Consider the following 15,431-nt stretch of genomic DNA (forward strand, 5'->3'; position numbering starts at 1 on the left):
AACGTGTAGAATGAACTAGTTCTTTTTTCAATTTTAAATCATCATGTGTACAGCAAATGTAGCAAAGTACAGCTATTCATTACTTCTGAGATGTAGGTTTTCCGATTGTTAGTGATCTATGTGATCACCTACCCTCAAGAAGTTGCCGCGTGCGATAGCCGCGCGGTCTGGCACCTTGCCACGGTTCGCGCGGCTCACCCTCCCCTTCGGAACTTTGAGTCCTCCCTCTGGCATGGGTGTGTGTGTTGTCCTTAGCGTAAGTTAGATAAGTAGTGTGTAAGCCTAGGGACCGATGACTTCAGCAGTTTTATCCCGTAGGAACTTACCACTACCATCACCACCACCCCAAGAACTTAGTACTTTCTCCAGAAACCGTATAAGATCTGTTTCGAATATATTAAAAAGGAAAAAGAGATCAGTAAACTGATCAAAGGTAATCCCAAAATTATCTGTCAGTATTGGATAATGGAGGTCAAAACTTTTCCTTAGTAGATAGCCTGAAGCATACAAAAACAAGTTGGATAAAATTATACAACATCCTGTATCTCCAAAAGAAGGGTAGAATCTTATGTTGTCTTAAAAAGCAAGTGACAGCTGATTATGGTGAATAACTAGCAAAATGTTATTCAGATAAGCTCCATTATACATCGAGTTAGTCCCATATAAATATCTTCATAGTGACAAAAACTTAAACATACTGTTGCCAGACCTCTTCACAAAAACAGCATGTATAATATTGGAAAAGAATTACCATCTCATCTAATCACCGCCAATATTTTCAAAATAATTAGAAGAAAATGTACACTTGGTTTGTAAACACAGAAGACAGAGAAACACGCTTAGTAGGCAAACAGTTTTTTTATCAAAAAGGGTTGTCAACTAAACAGATTTTATTTATCTTGACAGATGACATACTGTATTAAATAAGTAATTAGTATCATTGAGAATAATTTGTGACCTACCATGATACCCTCGTGCAAAAATTTAAATGTTATGAAATAAAAGGCCAGTAGGTTAATGGCTTTCACCTTCTCTGCATCGCAAATCAGAGTATTTCAGTTCCATGTCGATCACATAGCAATAGGCACTCAGAATTTTAAATAATGAGAAACAATGTACCGCAGGACTCTGTTGTGGCTCCTCTCGTTTTTGATAAAGAAAACTGAACTTTTACTAGGATTATAAGAGGGCGTCAGTTTTATGCTTTTACATATTATACAAAAGAAGAATAAAAACCAGTACTAGTTCCTTTACTGAAAATTTTGTTAAGAAAATATTTGAACTCTCCTAGCTTTAAAATAGTTTCTTCAAACAATGAAATACAATTTATGTTGTTTGTCAACATAAAATTACGTATGAAAACATATTTTAGTATGAGGTTTCGAATTGGCTGTTATTGGACAAGTTGTAACCACACTAATGTCTGTTAGTAATTTTAGTTGCGAAGAAATATTTCTGCTTCGCTTCCACTGCTATAAATTTTTTCAGTGCAGTGGTTCTCCTCGTTCTCTGTTATGTATGGTACACACTACACAGGGTTTCTGTCAACCGAAACTGAAGATCTTGATGCAATAATTTACCAACAGCCGTATGTATTGTAGAAATTTATTTTATTTTATGAATTTCTATGTGCTACCAGTTTCGGCATTACATTGATGCTATCTTCGAAAAAAAAAAAAAATGCTTCAAATGGCTCTGAGCACTATGGGACTGAATTGCTGAGGTCATCAGTCCCCTAGAACTGAGAACTACTTAAACTTAACTAACTGAAGGACAGCACACACATCCATGCCCGAGGCAGGATTCGAACCTGCGACCGTAGCGGTCGCGCGGTTCCAGACTGTAGCGCCTAGAACCGCTCGGCCACTCCGGCTGGCTGCTATCTTCAGGCCCCACGCGTCATAGTCGTAAAATGTCTAGACACGGAAGGAGCCATATAACTGGATCCGTGAATCAAATCATCCACAACAGCTCTTGGTGGCCGGGCGACACAGCCTGTGTCGTTTGGAAGTTCTACACAGCCTGTGTCGCCTGGCCACCAAATGCGAAATGTTGTAACCAACAGTCCAAAGCGTTCTATGAAACAAAGGTTTCAGTGTGCTCCCTACCGCCGTTGGATAAGCAGCTGCCAGCAGCAAGTCGTATACTTCTAGCTCACTTATTTGTTACATAGTTTAATTCTTAATTTCTTTGCGTGTTTTTGGGTACTTGCATTGTTTAATTCATAAATTTCGGGCGTATTATAAGATCTGAGAGTTGTAGCATCGCGCTTTAGTACCTGAATAGTGTAAATTCGCGTAGTCCTTTGTCTTCTGTTTTTGTTTTGAACGGCCAGTGTCGGTTGGTCACAGCCAGTGTGCTTCCTGCCGCCGTTGGGTAAGCAGCTGCCAGCAGCAAGTCGTATACTCTTAGCTCACTTATTTGTTACATAGTTTCGTATAGGAGGTGTAATTTCGAGTTTTAATTACTGTAATAGTAAATTAAGCCAGATTGTAGCGCAGTCGTTAGGCATTTGTACACGTTAGTTCAAACATTCTTTGCATGTTTCCCTTGCGACCTCCCTCCCTCCCTCCCTCCCTCCCTCCCTCCCTCCCTCCCTCCCTCTGTTCAACAGCGATTAGAATGGACAGGGACTGTGATTGCTGTGTTCGGATGAGGGCTGAATTGGCATCCCTTCATTCACAGCTGCAGGCGGCGCTGACTTCGGTCGTGCAGCTTGATGCTGTTGCCAATGGGCACCACTGTGGGAAGCTGGACTTGGGTATCACGGGGATGTCAACCTCGTCACGTCTGTCTCCAGACCGGTCTGCCGCTGTGGTTGCCCCTGTTGCTGCCCGCAGTGGGGCTGAGCCCTCGCCTGTGGTTGATTGGGAGGTCGTCCAAGGCGTGGCAGGCGACGAAAGACGTCCCCGGAGGCTGATCAGAAAGCCTCCCCGGTGCGTCTGACAAACAGGTTTCAGGTGCTGTCTCTGGCTGAGCCAGATGCAGCAGCCTGCCCTGTTTCAGAGGCTGATTCTCAGCCTTCAAGATCCGGACAATCGCAGAGGGTGGGCTTATTGGTAGTTGGGAGCTCCAATGTCAGGCGCATAATGGGGCCCCTTAGGGATATGGCGGCTAAGGAGCGGAAGAAATCCAGTGTGCACTCCGTGTGCATTCCGGGTGGAGTCATTCCTGATGTGGAAAGGGTCCTTCCGGATGCCATGAAGAGCACAGGGAGCAGCCAGCTGCAGGTGGTGGCACATGTCGGCACTAATGACGTGTGTCGCTTTGGATCTGAGGAAATTCTCTCTGGATTCCAGCAGCTATCTGATTTGGTGAAGGCTGCCGGTCTTGCTTACCAGATGAAGGCAGAGCTCACCATCTGCAGCATCGTCGACAGAACCGACTGCGGACCTTTGTTGCAGAGCCGGGTGGAGGGTCTGAATCAGAGGCTCAGACGGTTTTGCGACCGTGTTGGCTGCAGATTCCTTGACTTACGCCATAGGGTGGTGGGGTTTCGGGTTCCGCTGAATAGGTCAGGAGTTCACTACACTCAGCAGGCGGCTACACGGGTAGCGGAGGCTGTGTGGCGTGGACTGGGCGGTTTTTTAGGTTAGAAGGCCTCAGGAAAGTACGGGGTGGGCTGCAATCTCAAAGGGTGCATGGCAAATACAGGACGTGCTTGGATCAAGGAACAGTCGGAATTGTAGTTGTAAATTGTTGTAGTTGTGCTGGGAAAGTCCCTGAGCTTCAAGCGCTAATAGAAAGCACAGAAGCTGAAATCGTTATAGGTACAGAAAGCTGGCTAAAGCCTGAAATAAGTTCTGCTGAAATTTTTACAAAGTCTCAGACGGTGTTCAGGAAATATAGATTAGGCAGAATTGGTGGTAGAGTGTTTGTGTCTGTCAGTAGTGGTTTATCTTGTAGTGAAGTCGAAGTAGGTACTCCGTGCGAATTGCTATGGATGGAGGTTATACTTAACACCCGAACTAAGTTAATAATTGGCTCCTTCTACCGACCCCAGACTCCGATGATTTAGTTGCTGGACAGTTCAGAGAAAATTTGAGTCTTGTAACAAATAAATACCCCACTCATACGGTTATAGTTGGTGGGGACTTCAATCTTCCCTCGATATATTGGCAAAAATACTTGTTCAAAACCGGTGGTAGACAGAAAACATCTTCCGAGATTGTCCTAAATGCTTTGTCCGAAAATTATTTCGAGCAGTTAGTCCACGGACCCACGCGAATTGTAAATGGTTGCGAAAACACTCTTGACCTGTTAGCCACAAACAATCCAGAGCTAATAGAGAGCATCATGACTGATATAGGGATTAGTAATGACAAAGTCGTTGTAGCTAGGCTCAATACCTTTTCTTCCAAATCCACCAGAAACAAACGAAAAATAATTTTATTTAAAAGAGCGGATAAAGTGTCACTAGAAGCCTTCCTAAGAGAGAATCTCCATTCCTTCCGAACTGACTATGCAAATGTAGACGAGATGTGGCTCAAATTCAAAGATATAGTAGCAACAGCAATTGAGAGATTCATACCTCATAAATTGGTAAGAGGTGGAACTGATCCCCCATGGTACACAAAACAGGTCCGAACGCTGTTGCAGAGGCAATGGAAAAAGCATGCGGAGTTCAGGAGAACGCGAAATCCCGAAGATTGGCTAAAATTTACAGACGTGCGAAATTTGGCACGGACTTCAATGCGAGATGCCTTTTATAGGTTCCACAACGAAACAATGTCTCGAAATTTGGTAGAAAATCCGAAGAAATTCTGGTCGTATGTAAAGTACACAAGCGGCAAGACGCAGTCAATACCTTCGCTGCGCAGTGCCGATGATACTGTTACCGACGACTGTGCCACTAAAGCGGAGTTATTGAACGCAGTTTTCCGAAATTCCTTCACCAGGGAAGACGAATGGAATATTCCAGAATTTGAAACACGAACAGCTGCTAGCATTAGTTTCTTAGAAGTAGATCCTTAGGGGTTGCGAAGCAACTCAAATCGCTTGATACGGGCAAGTCTTCAGGTCCAGATTGTATACCGATTAGGTTCCTTTCAGATTACGCTGATACAATAGCTCCCTACTTAGCAATCATATACAACTGCTCGCTCACCGATAGATCTGTACCTGCTCATTGGAAAATTGCGCAGGTCGCACCATTGTTTAAGAAGGGTAGTAGAAGTAATCCATCGAATTACAGACCTATATCATTGACGTGGGTTTGCAGTAGAGTTTTGGAGCATATACTGTATTCAAACACTATGAATCGCCTCGAAGGGAACGATCTATTGATACGTAATCAGCATGGTTTCAGAAAACATCGTTCTTGTGCAACGCAGCTAGCTCTTTATTCGCACGAAGTAATGGCCGCTATCGACAGGGGATCTCAAGTTGATTCCGTATTTCTAGATTTCCGGAAAGCTTTTGACACCGTTCCTCACAAGCGACTTCTAATCAAGCTGCGGGCCTATGAGGTATCGTCTCAGTTGTGCGACTGGATTCGTGATTTCCTGTCACGAAGGTCGCAGTTCGTAGTAATAGACGGCAAATCATCGAGTAAAACTGAAGTGATATCAGGTGTTCCCCAGGGAAGCGTCCTGGGACCTCTGCTGTTCCTGATCTATATAAATGACCTGGGTGACAATCTGAGCAGTTCTCTTCGGTTGTTCGCAGATGATGCTGTAATTTACCGTCTAGTAATGTCATCCGAAGACCAGTATCAGTTGCAAAGCGATTTAGAAAAGATTGCTGTATGGTGTGACAGGTGGCAGTTGACGCTAAATAACGAAAGGTGTGAGGTGATCCACATGAGTTCCAAAAGAAATCCGTTGGAATTCGATTACTCGATAAATAGTACAATTCTCAAGGCTGTCAATTCAACTAAGTACCTGGCTGTTAAATTTACGAACAACTTCTGTAGGGAAGACCATATAGATAATATTGTGGGGAAGGCGAGCCAAAGGTTGCGTTTCATTGGCAGGACACTTAGAAGATGCAACAAGTTCACTAAAGAGACAGCTTGCATTACACTCGTTCGTCCTCTGTTACAATATTGCTGCGCGGTGCGGGATCCTTACCAGGTGGGATTGACGGAGGGCATCGAAAGGGTGCAAAAAAGGGCAGCTCTTTTTGTATTATCACGTAATAGGGGAGAGAGTGTGGCAGATATGATATGCGAGTTGGGATGGAAGTCATTAAAGCAAAGACGTTTTTCGTTGCAGCGAGATCTACACTCCTGGAAATTGAAATAAGAACACCATGAATTCATTGTCCCAGGAAGGGGAACCTTTATTGACACATTCCTGGGGTCAGGTACATCACATGACCACACAGACAGAACCACAGGCACATAGACACAGGCAACAGAGCATGCACAATGTCGGCACTAGTACAGTGTATATCCACCTTTCGCAGCAATGCAGGCTGCTATTCTCCCATGGAGACGATCGTAGAGATGCTGGATGTAGTCCTGTGGAACGGCTTGCCATGCCATTTCCACCTGGCGCCTCAGTTGGACCAGCGTTCGTGCTGGACGTGCAGACCGCGTGAGACGACGCTTCATCCAGTCCCAAACATGCTCAATGAGGGACAGATCCGGAGATCTTGCTGGCCAGGGCAGTTGACTTACACCTTCTAGAGCACGTTGGGTGGCACGGGATACATGCGGACGTGCATTGTCCTGTTGGAACAGCAAGTTCCCTTGCCGGTCTAGGAATGGTAGAACGATGGGTTCGATAACGGTTTGGATGTACCGTGCACTATTCAGTGTCCCCTCGACGATCACCAGTGGTGTACGGCCAGTGTAGGAGATCGCTCCCCACACCATGATGCCGGGTGTTGGCCCTGTGTGCCTCGGTCGTATGCAGTCCTGATTGTGGCGCTCACCTGCACGGCGCCAAACACGCATACGACCATCATTGGCACCAAGGCAAAAGCGACTCTCATCGCTGAAGACGACACGTCTCCATTCGTCCCTCCATTCACGCCTGTCGCGACACCACTGGAGGCGGGCTGCACGATGTTGGGGCGTGAGCGGAAGACGGCCTAACGGTGTGCGGGACCGTAGCCCAGCTTCATGGAGACGGTTGCGAATGGTCCTCGCCGATACCCCAGGAGCAACAGTGTCCCTAATTTGCTGGGAAGTGGCGGTGCGGTCCCCTACGGCACTGCGTAGGATCCTACGGTCTTAGCGTGCATCCGTGCGTCGCTGCGGTCCGGTCCCAGGTCGACGGGCACGTGCACCTTCCGCCGACCACTGGCGACAACATCGATGTACTGTGGAGACCTCACGCCCCACGTGATGAGCAATTCGGCGGTACGTCCACCCGGCCTCCCGCATGCCCACTATACGCCCTCGCTCAAAGTCCGTCAACTGCACATACGGTTCACGTCCACGCTGTCGCGGCATGCTACCAGTGTTAAAGACTGCGATGGAGCTCCGTATGCCACGGCAAACTGGCTGACACTGACGGTGGCGGTGCACAAATGCTGCGCAGCTAGCGCCATTCGACGGCCAACACCGCGGTTCCTGGTGTGTCCGCTGTGCCGTGCGTGTGATCATTGCTTGTACAGCCCTCTCGCAGTGTCCGGAGCAAGTATGGTGGGTCTGACACACCGGTGTCAATGTGTTCTTTTTTCCATTTCCAGGAGGGTATTTACGAAATTTCAGTCACCAACTTTCTCTTCCGATTGCGAAAATATTTTGTTGAGCCCAACCTATAAAGGTAGGTATGATCATCAAAATAAAATAAGAGAAATCAGAGCTCGAACAGAAAGGTTTAGGTGTTCGTTTTTCCCGCGCGCTGTTCGGGAGTGGAATGGTAGGGAGATAGTATGATTGTGGTTCGATGAACCCTCTGCCAAGCACTTAAATGTGAATTGCAGAGTAATCATGTAGATGTAGATGTATAGTGTGAATGTCCATAAGATATATGTTGTGCAATAGTTAAATGAAAATGATTATGAAAAGCGAATGACTTTGTACGTTGAACAGTTGATTAAAATTAAGGACAAAGAGGGCTTCTTAAATTTATTATAGTTGAGTGACGAGGCACGTTTTCATCTCAGTAGTTATGCCAACAAACAAACGTACCGTTACTGATGCGAGAGTAATTCTCACGAACTCCGTCAACGCCCCTTACACAGTCACAAAGGCACTGTCTAGCGTGCTGTCTCTTGAATTGGTATCATCGGTCCTTTCGTTTTTGAGGATTAACATGGAGAGCAACTGCAGTCACATCACATCGGTATGCTGTCACGATTTCAGCAGGATGGTGCTACGGCTCGTTGTCTTCAAATTTCAGTGACAGCCGTGCGGAGAGTGTTTGGTAAGCACGTCATTTCTAGGAATGGGGCCTCCCAGATCTCCCAACTTATCGGCCTGTGATTACTTCCTTTGGAGGTTCCTCAGATGCAAGGTATACGCTAGAAGTCTACAGACAATCGTGGAACTGAAAGACACCATTTATGCAGAAATCAGAAACAATCCTATACAGAGGCTTGAACGTGCCGTGAATGGTTTACATTGCAGATTGTCTGAATGTCAACGTAACAGTGATGGCCACCTACAGCACATCATTTTCAGAACATGAACTGTGCGTGAAATGGCAGTGAGCAGAAGTTTTGCTGCTGTGATTCAAAATGTTTTACAATAGAATCGTCGCTATATTCAAATGGGACCTTTCTTCTGGCACACGATGCAGGTTTCTACTGAAACTAATCATCTATACAATTGTCGTAAATTGACAAGTTGCACGTCATTTCGACAAGACAGCAGTTCAGAAGTTGCATGGAACGTGTAACTAATTAATGTACAACAGCGGATCTAAATTATTTTTAACGAAGCTAGAGTCCTGAGGGTTACTTTCTTGAAACGTTTTTCACGAAACACGTTACCATACAAGATGACGTCAGGGAGACCATACCCGCTCATACAGTAAACGGGAACTGCAATCCTGAAACTGCATAGTAATCTTTAACTCTGAACTTGAAGCAAGTCTCCGTGTTAGGATACATCATGCAACAAGCAGTACAAGAAAATGGCTCTGAGCACTATGGGACTCAACTGCTGAGGTCATTAGTCCCCTAGAACTTAGAACTAGTTAAACCTAACTAACCTAAGGACATCACAAATATCCATGCCCGAGGCAGGATTCGAACCTGCGACCGTAGCGGTCTTGCGGTTCCAGACTGCAGCGCCTTTAACCGCACGGCCACTTCGGCCGGCAAGCAGTACAAGAAAAGGACGTTTTGACGATAAGTGCCAACCCTCATTGTTGCTGACGAAGTTATATTCTAGGTGGAAAACGAACTGGAGTTAAGCATGTTGCATGGTCTGATATCCTGGGTAATGTTCCTATTGTAAAGCAATAAGGTAATAAAATCGAGAAATCATTTTAGGTAAATACTCCATTGTATTGGTCTTTTCTCTTGTAACAAATGGTGCCTGGGTTGCCTATTTGTCAACATCGAAGAGACATGTAACGCCTCAGATGCCTGCCATTGACAGGTGATTCCCACTTCAGAAACACACTGTACTATACGAACTTGTCGTGTTTCAAGCAAACTAAATAAACAATTGCACTGGAAACCTGATTCTTTCCTGTCCGCACCTTTTAATATGAGATTAATGACCCAAATGTTAATCAAAGCATGAATGACGTTATCGATTGGTTACGATTCTAGCACAGTGAGTGACAAGGACTGCTCAGATGTATTCATACGTGATGTATTGCAGCGGCATGGACCGTAGCACTGTCAAGAGAAAGGCCTAGTTGCTTCCAACAAAAATATGGATCCTGCATTAATGATGAGGATTTTTGGTTCCTACGAATATTACTTTTTTATTATTTTAATCATAATGCTTTCTAACAGGTCCTGTAAACGTTCTTCAAGTGTAGGATTAAAATGGTCCGAGAATTCATGAAATGTGCAATCTTCATGAAGCCATATTAACTAGTTATATCTCTTGCAAATACTGTATTAAACACGTTTACCAATTGTTTTCGCTGAATAAAAAGTTTCAGTTCATCTTTTGGTTCATCTAACGTCTTCAAAAATTAGTTTCGATCTTGCATAGCGTAATAATTCACTGCAAAGTGCTCAGAATAAGAGAATTCCTCTTACTCCACACATAGATGTAGTGAGACTTCCCCCCGAAAGTCCGACAGGTACTGTTTAACTGAAATGTTTGTTTCGCTCTGAAAGGGCTGTCCAGTTTAACGAGTGACACCAGAGAGCTACTGCCGAGCGCCAAACGCCCGCAAAGCTCACGGCCACTCCCTTTGCAAACAAGCGGATCTGTTCTCGGGTTCCAGCTTTCTTGACAACCCAGGAGTTCTGATAAACACTTGTAGGAGTTCTCACCAGTTTACACAAGAAAATGTGATACGGATGCGGCTAAGATACCTGCAGACCACAGTGTTAAATGCCGCAACGCGAAACAGTGTGGGTGTTCCCTTGCTACACTTCAGTTGCCGCCAAGGTACTTTCCGACTTGGAAGACCGAAAATTCTAGGTTTCTGCAGGAAAACTATTAGGTAATGGTACCCAGTGCCGACTGATCATTTGTTGAGGTTGCAAACTGAGTCCTGCAGTGATGAAGAAGATGCAATGGAAAATTCAGAATGGAGCAATATCAACAAAACGGCGGATCAGGTAGCCTAGGGAACGATCAGCGAGACGAGGACCCAGAGATGCCCGAGAAGAATTTATTTGAATTTCATTCAGGTGGCTTATCAGCCTATTGTGGTTTACCGTTAATTTTTTCGAGAGCGTAGATTCCTAGAAGAGTAAAAAATGTGTTGGTTTGTTCTAAGTATATTTCACGAAAAGACCGGGAGATTACATTGCCCACTGGCAATGGTTCTTCCCACAAACCATTTGCGAATGGAGCAGGAAAGCGGGGAAGTGACAGTGGTGCATAAAGTGCCCTCCACCACACACCACAAGGTGACTTCCTGGATATACATGTAGACTGTCGTCTCAGTTTTTACAGTAGGATCCCTGCATTCACTCTGATGTGTGTCGTCACTTTGTGGTATCCTAGTTTTCCATTTCATGACAGATGATATTTCTCATGATCCCGTTCTTGAAATTTTAAACATCTCCAGCGCGGGGCAGCCGCGCGAACTGAGCCTTCCTGCCACGGTTCGCACGGCTACCCCCGTCAGCGTTTCGAGTCCTCCCTCGGGCATGGGTGTGTGTGTTGTCCTTATCGTAAGCTAGTTTAAGTTAGATTAAGTAATGTGTAAGCCTAGGGACCAATGACCTCAGCAGTTTGGTCCCACAGGAACGTACCGCAAACATCTGATTGTTTATCCCATTTCACTGTCTGTCACTGTCGTATTATTTACGTCGTAACACTTCCTCTGAAGCTTCTAAAAGACGCATTCAAAAACAAGTTTTATGAAATGAAACTACATCTCGTATCTCCAAAAGAAGGGCTGAATCGTAAAAAAAAGAAATGCTCAGTTTGTTGTAATAAATAAGTGGTAAAACAATAAAATGTTATTCAGGTGAAATTTGTTATATACTAACTTAGTTTTGTAAAGAAGTTCTTCATAATGCTGCTTTCTCAGACAGACTTACATATGCTGTTGTCAAACCACAAAAATAAGATTAGTGAAGATAGCATTAGCAAAGAATCACCGTCCCTTTTTATATTTGCCAATATATTAAAAAAAATTAGAGAGTGATGTACTGTAGACTTTGTAACCACTGAGTGCAGAAAAACACAGTAAGCAAACAGTTTCAATTTCGAAAAGGTCTCTCAACTAAACAGGTTATATTTATCTGGAAAGATGACTTGCTGTAGTCAATAAATCAGTAATTAATGTCGTTGAAAATATTTTGTGACATACCATATCTTCATGAAAAAATTGAAATATTGTGGAATAAAAGTTATAGTAGGTTCGTGGCTTTTACCCTTCTCTGTATGACGCAAATGAGCGTATCACATTCAAAATATAGTACCTGAAAAAAAATGTGAAACATCATGAAGACATGATCGGACGTCACTGCAACACTGTATATGCACACGTCAGCGTATATGAAATGATTAGAGCTGCAATTCTCTATAATAGGTACATCATCCACCAGACTGCGTTGTGTTATTCGTGTGTAGTGTTATTATGAGGCCCGGTAGCATACGTAAGAGCCGTGAAGGCGTTAGGTATTGAGTGGTCACTGGTAAGGATGCGGAGATACCACATACTGATATGAGACAGAGTTATCACCACCTGACAGACTTTGAAAGAGGCTCATTGACGGTCTCCATTTATCTGACTGGTCAATCGCGCAATATGCATATTAGGCATTCATATGTGACAGTGCCCAGATGGTGGACTGCGTGGGAAAGTGAGGTCAGGCATATTTGTCATCAAGCTCCCGGTCGACCATTACTGACTCCCACAAAGTAGGGTCCCGTATTATACACCAAGTACATGGTAACCACTTCACATTTATATCTACCATTCCAGGTAATGGGCTGCGTGCAACACTGCGTGTCATCCCACAACAATGGTTGGAAAGGTAGCACCACAACACTAACAGCGCATCTTAGTGGTGTCGTGACTGGGAAGCAAGGACTGTCATTGGATGTGTCACACTGTGTTCAATGAAGAACCGCAGTGCCGTCCTATTCCGGACGAGTATCGCCGGCGAGCACGGCTATGAAGTGAGGAGAGGTCCCATTCTTTCACTCTTTAAGAGAGGCACAGCGACGTTACTAGCGGCATCATAGCGTGGGGGAGTCATCAGGCATTACCTCACGTCACGGCTGGTAGTGACTGAGACAACTCTGATGGCGTAACATTATGTCATGGATATTCTTCGTCCTCGCGTGTGTCGTCTCATGCGATAGTATGGTGATCCCATTTTTCAAAAGGACAATGTTCGTCCACGCGCTCGACGTATCTCTAAGAACCCTCAGCATCATGTTGAGGAACTCCTGTGACCATCAAGATCCCCAGTTCTGTCCCTGACAGAGCATGTACGAGCACAGCTCGGACATCAACTCTGTCCCAGTGCCAGTGTCCAGGATATCAAGGGCCAGTTACAGCAGCTGTGGACCGGCTTGTCTCAGGACAGTACACAGCTGTTTTATGACACCGTTCTCAAGCGAATCTGTGGATGCATAGAGGCCAGAGGGGGTTAAGCATCGCACTGATAAGTGGCATCATACCGCAAAATTGTTTAAAAATTTTCCTCGGTTTGCCGGCCGCGGTGGCCGTGCGGTCCTAGGCACTTCAGTCCGGAACCACGTGACTACTACGGTCGCAGGTTCGAATCCTGCCTCGGGCATGGATGTGTGTGATGTCCTTAGGTTGGTTAAGTTTAAGTAGTTCTAAGTTCTGGGGGACTGATGACCTCCGATGTTGAGTCCCATAGTGCTCAGAGCCAACCATTTCCTCGGTTTTGTAATCACTGAAATAACATCACATACCCCCTCAACACGTGAAATTTCAGTTTGTTTCCTTCCTACCCTTTTGCGGCCTAATTTTTTTTTGTCAGGCAGTTCATTACATTGATGCTGCTCATCGAAGACAATAGAAAACGTGTATGTGGGAAAAAACAACGCCTTGGCCACCGGACAGCGTCTCCATGGAGGGATTAAGCCGATTCCTAACTAGCGGAAGAGGGAAGGCATTACACATCAGAGAGCGGTACCTATCGCATCTGCTGCCTAAGCTTTGCACCTATCACCGACTCCGTTCTGTGACGAGATAAAGTGGTTTCTTCGTCCCCAGCTTTCGCAATTACTGACTCGTGATGAGGGGGACCTGTTTACTCAGCACTTTCGTTTCTACACAGCACAATTTCCCATTTTGTGAAATGCGATGCTTATATTACCTAAAATCTACGAAAATTGGTTCTACGTCGTTTCGGTCTATTGATACAAAGTCTTTAGCAATCTCACTGCGACAAACTCACGTCTTTGAGCAGTTGGTTTGCTCTCGACCGATAGTATTCGTTCACGTCGGTTGTGAGACATGTAGTCCTTCTCGTTTGGGAGCAGTTTGTCATTATTCTTGGACACGTTTGGAAGAGCACAAGGGAAATTGTAGAAGAGGAGAAACGGAACGATTAGCTGTTGCGGAGCATGCTTTCCAGCCAGGGAACCACAATATTCGTTTCGAGGAGACGCAAGTACTAGCGGCCACGAGCGGATATTACGAAAGGCTCTACAGGGAGGCAATCGAAATCGCTAAACACCCAAATAATTTCTACCGAAAGGAGGAGGGCGTCAAATTAAACGGTATATGGATGCCGGTGTTAAACAAGATGTGTACCACTCGTCCACTACTGGGTGATGGCAACGGCGATCGACGGCGACGGACAGCGGCCAGTTGCACTGACGTTTTCAAAACACGTGATGTCATGCCGCGGCGCGGGGGCGCGCGGACACGGAATTTAGCGGCAGTCAGTAGCGAGCCAGTGTGTGTGTTGGACCTTCCATCGAGCTACGGACCCCCTTGGAGATGTCTCCCGCAGTCGGAGACGAAACGTTGGGAATCACCACAGAATTCATCAACCGACCACGGCATAACAGCCCGGATAATTATAATGGACACAATCTCACTGATACTAAATGCTCCGCGCGTGTGTCCGACTAGCAGTCATTCCTCACCAGGAGACGATGCTAAAGCCTGGACTGGTTTATATCGACAGTATGTCGGTGGTCCTAATGTTCTGGTTGACCAGTGTATGTACACAGCGTGGATACAGCCTACTGCACAGCTGGAGACAAGAGGCGGAAAGTTAGCGCTTGTTCAGAATGTGATGAGATAGGTAGGCTCCACATTTTTCGTTGTGCTGAATTTTAGGAAAGTGTATGTTGTATCAGTGTTTTATAAGTCTGGTCACATTAGAACTAAGTTTGTTTTCTTGGGTATTAGAAATACGCATTCTGTTTATCTTCAAAGTGTCAGGGTTTATTTGTCACTGACTACGAGATTAATCTATGCTATTTCTTTCACACTCAACCTTCAGTGTCTATGCCAAATAAAATCGTTCCTGATACTATATTTGTATTGTTGATGTGTTAATAATAATAATAATAATAATAATAATAATAATAATAATAATGGAGCTGTGGGGGAGTCGCTGGCGTCATTGATTCTCTTATCTAATAGGGACACTAATCCCGTTCATTCTGGCATGCACGTTCTCTCTTTGGTTTTCCTTTTGTGGCCGCTATTTAAGCGCGGCACTCCCAGCTATGGTCTCTTGTTTTTCCGCTCCCGGGCCCTAGTAGTCGTGCTTGCCCGTTGCTTGGGCATATGTTGTGTTGGCGAGTCTGGGAGTGACCGTTACGGAGGAGCGTTGGTTGCTCGAGGAGCTCTGTTATGATTTGAGGAGTGTGTTGGCGGAGGGCTGGTGGTGTTGGCCTCCCATGCACTAGCAAGTGTGTATATTGTACAGTACTACCTGATGCT

General features: G+C 45.2%; 1 protein-coding gene across 1 annotated transcript in view; it reads right to left on the reverse strand.

Moving 5' to 3' along the window:
* Positions 1–15,431, reverse strand: part of LOC126188247 (putative serine protease K12H4.7) — a 78,301-nt gene that overhangs the window by 26,169 nt on the left and 36,701 nt on the right. The gene's annotated exons all lie outside the window — the stretch shown is intronic.

Source organism: Schistocerca cancellata, chromosome 5 (assembly GCF_023864275.1).
Source record: "Schistocerca cancellata isolate TAMUIC-IGC-003103 chromosome 5, iqSchCanc2.1, whole genome shotgun sequence".
In the NCBI taxonomy this organism is placed as follows: Eukaryota; Metazoa; Arthropoda; class Insecta; order Orthoptera; family Acrididae; genus Schistocerca; species Schistocerca cancellata.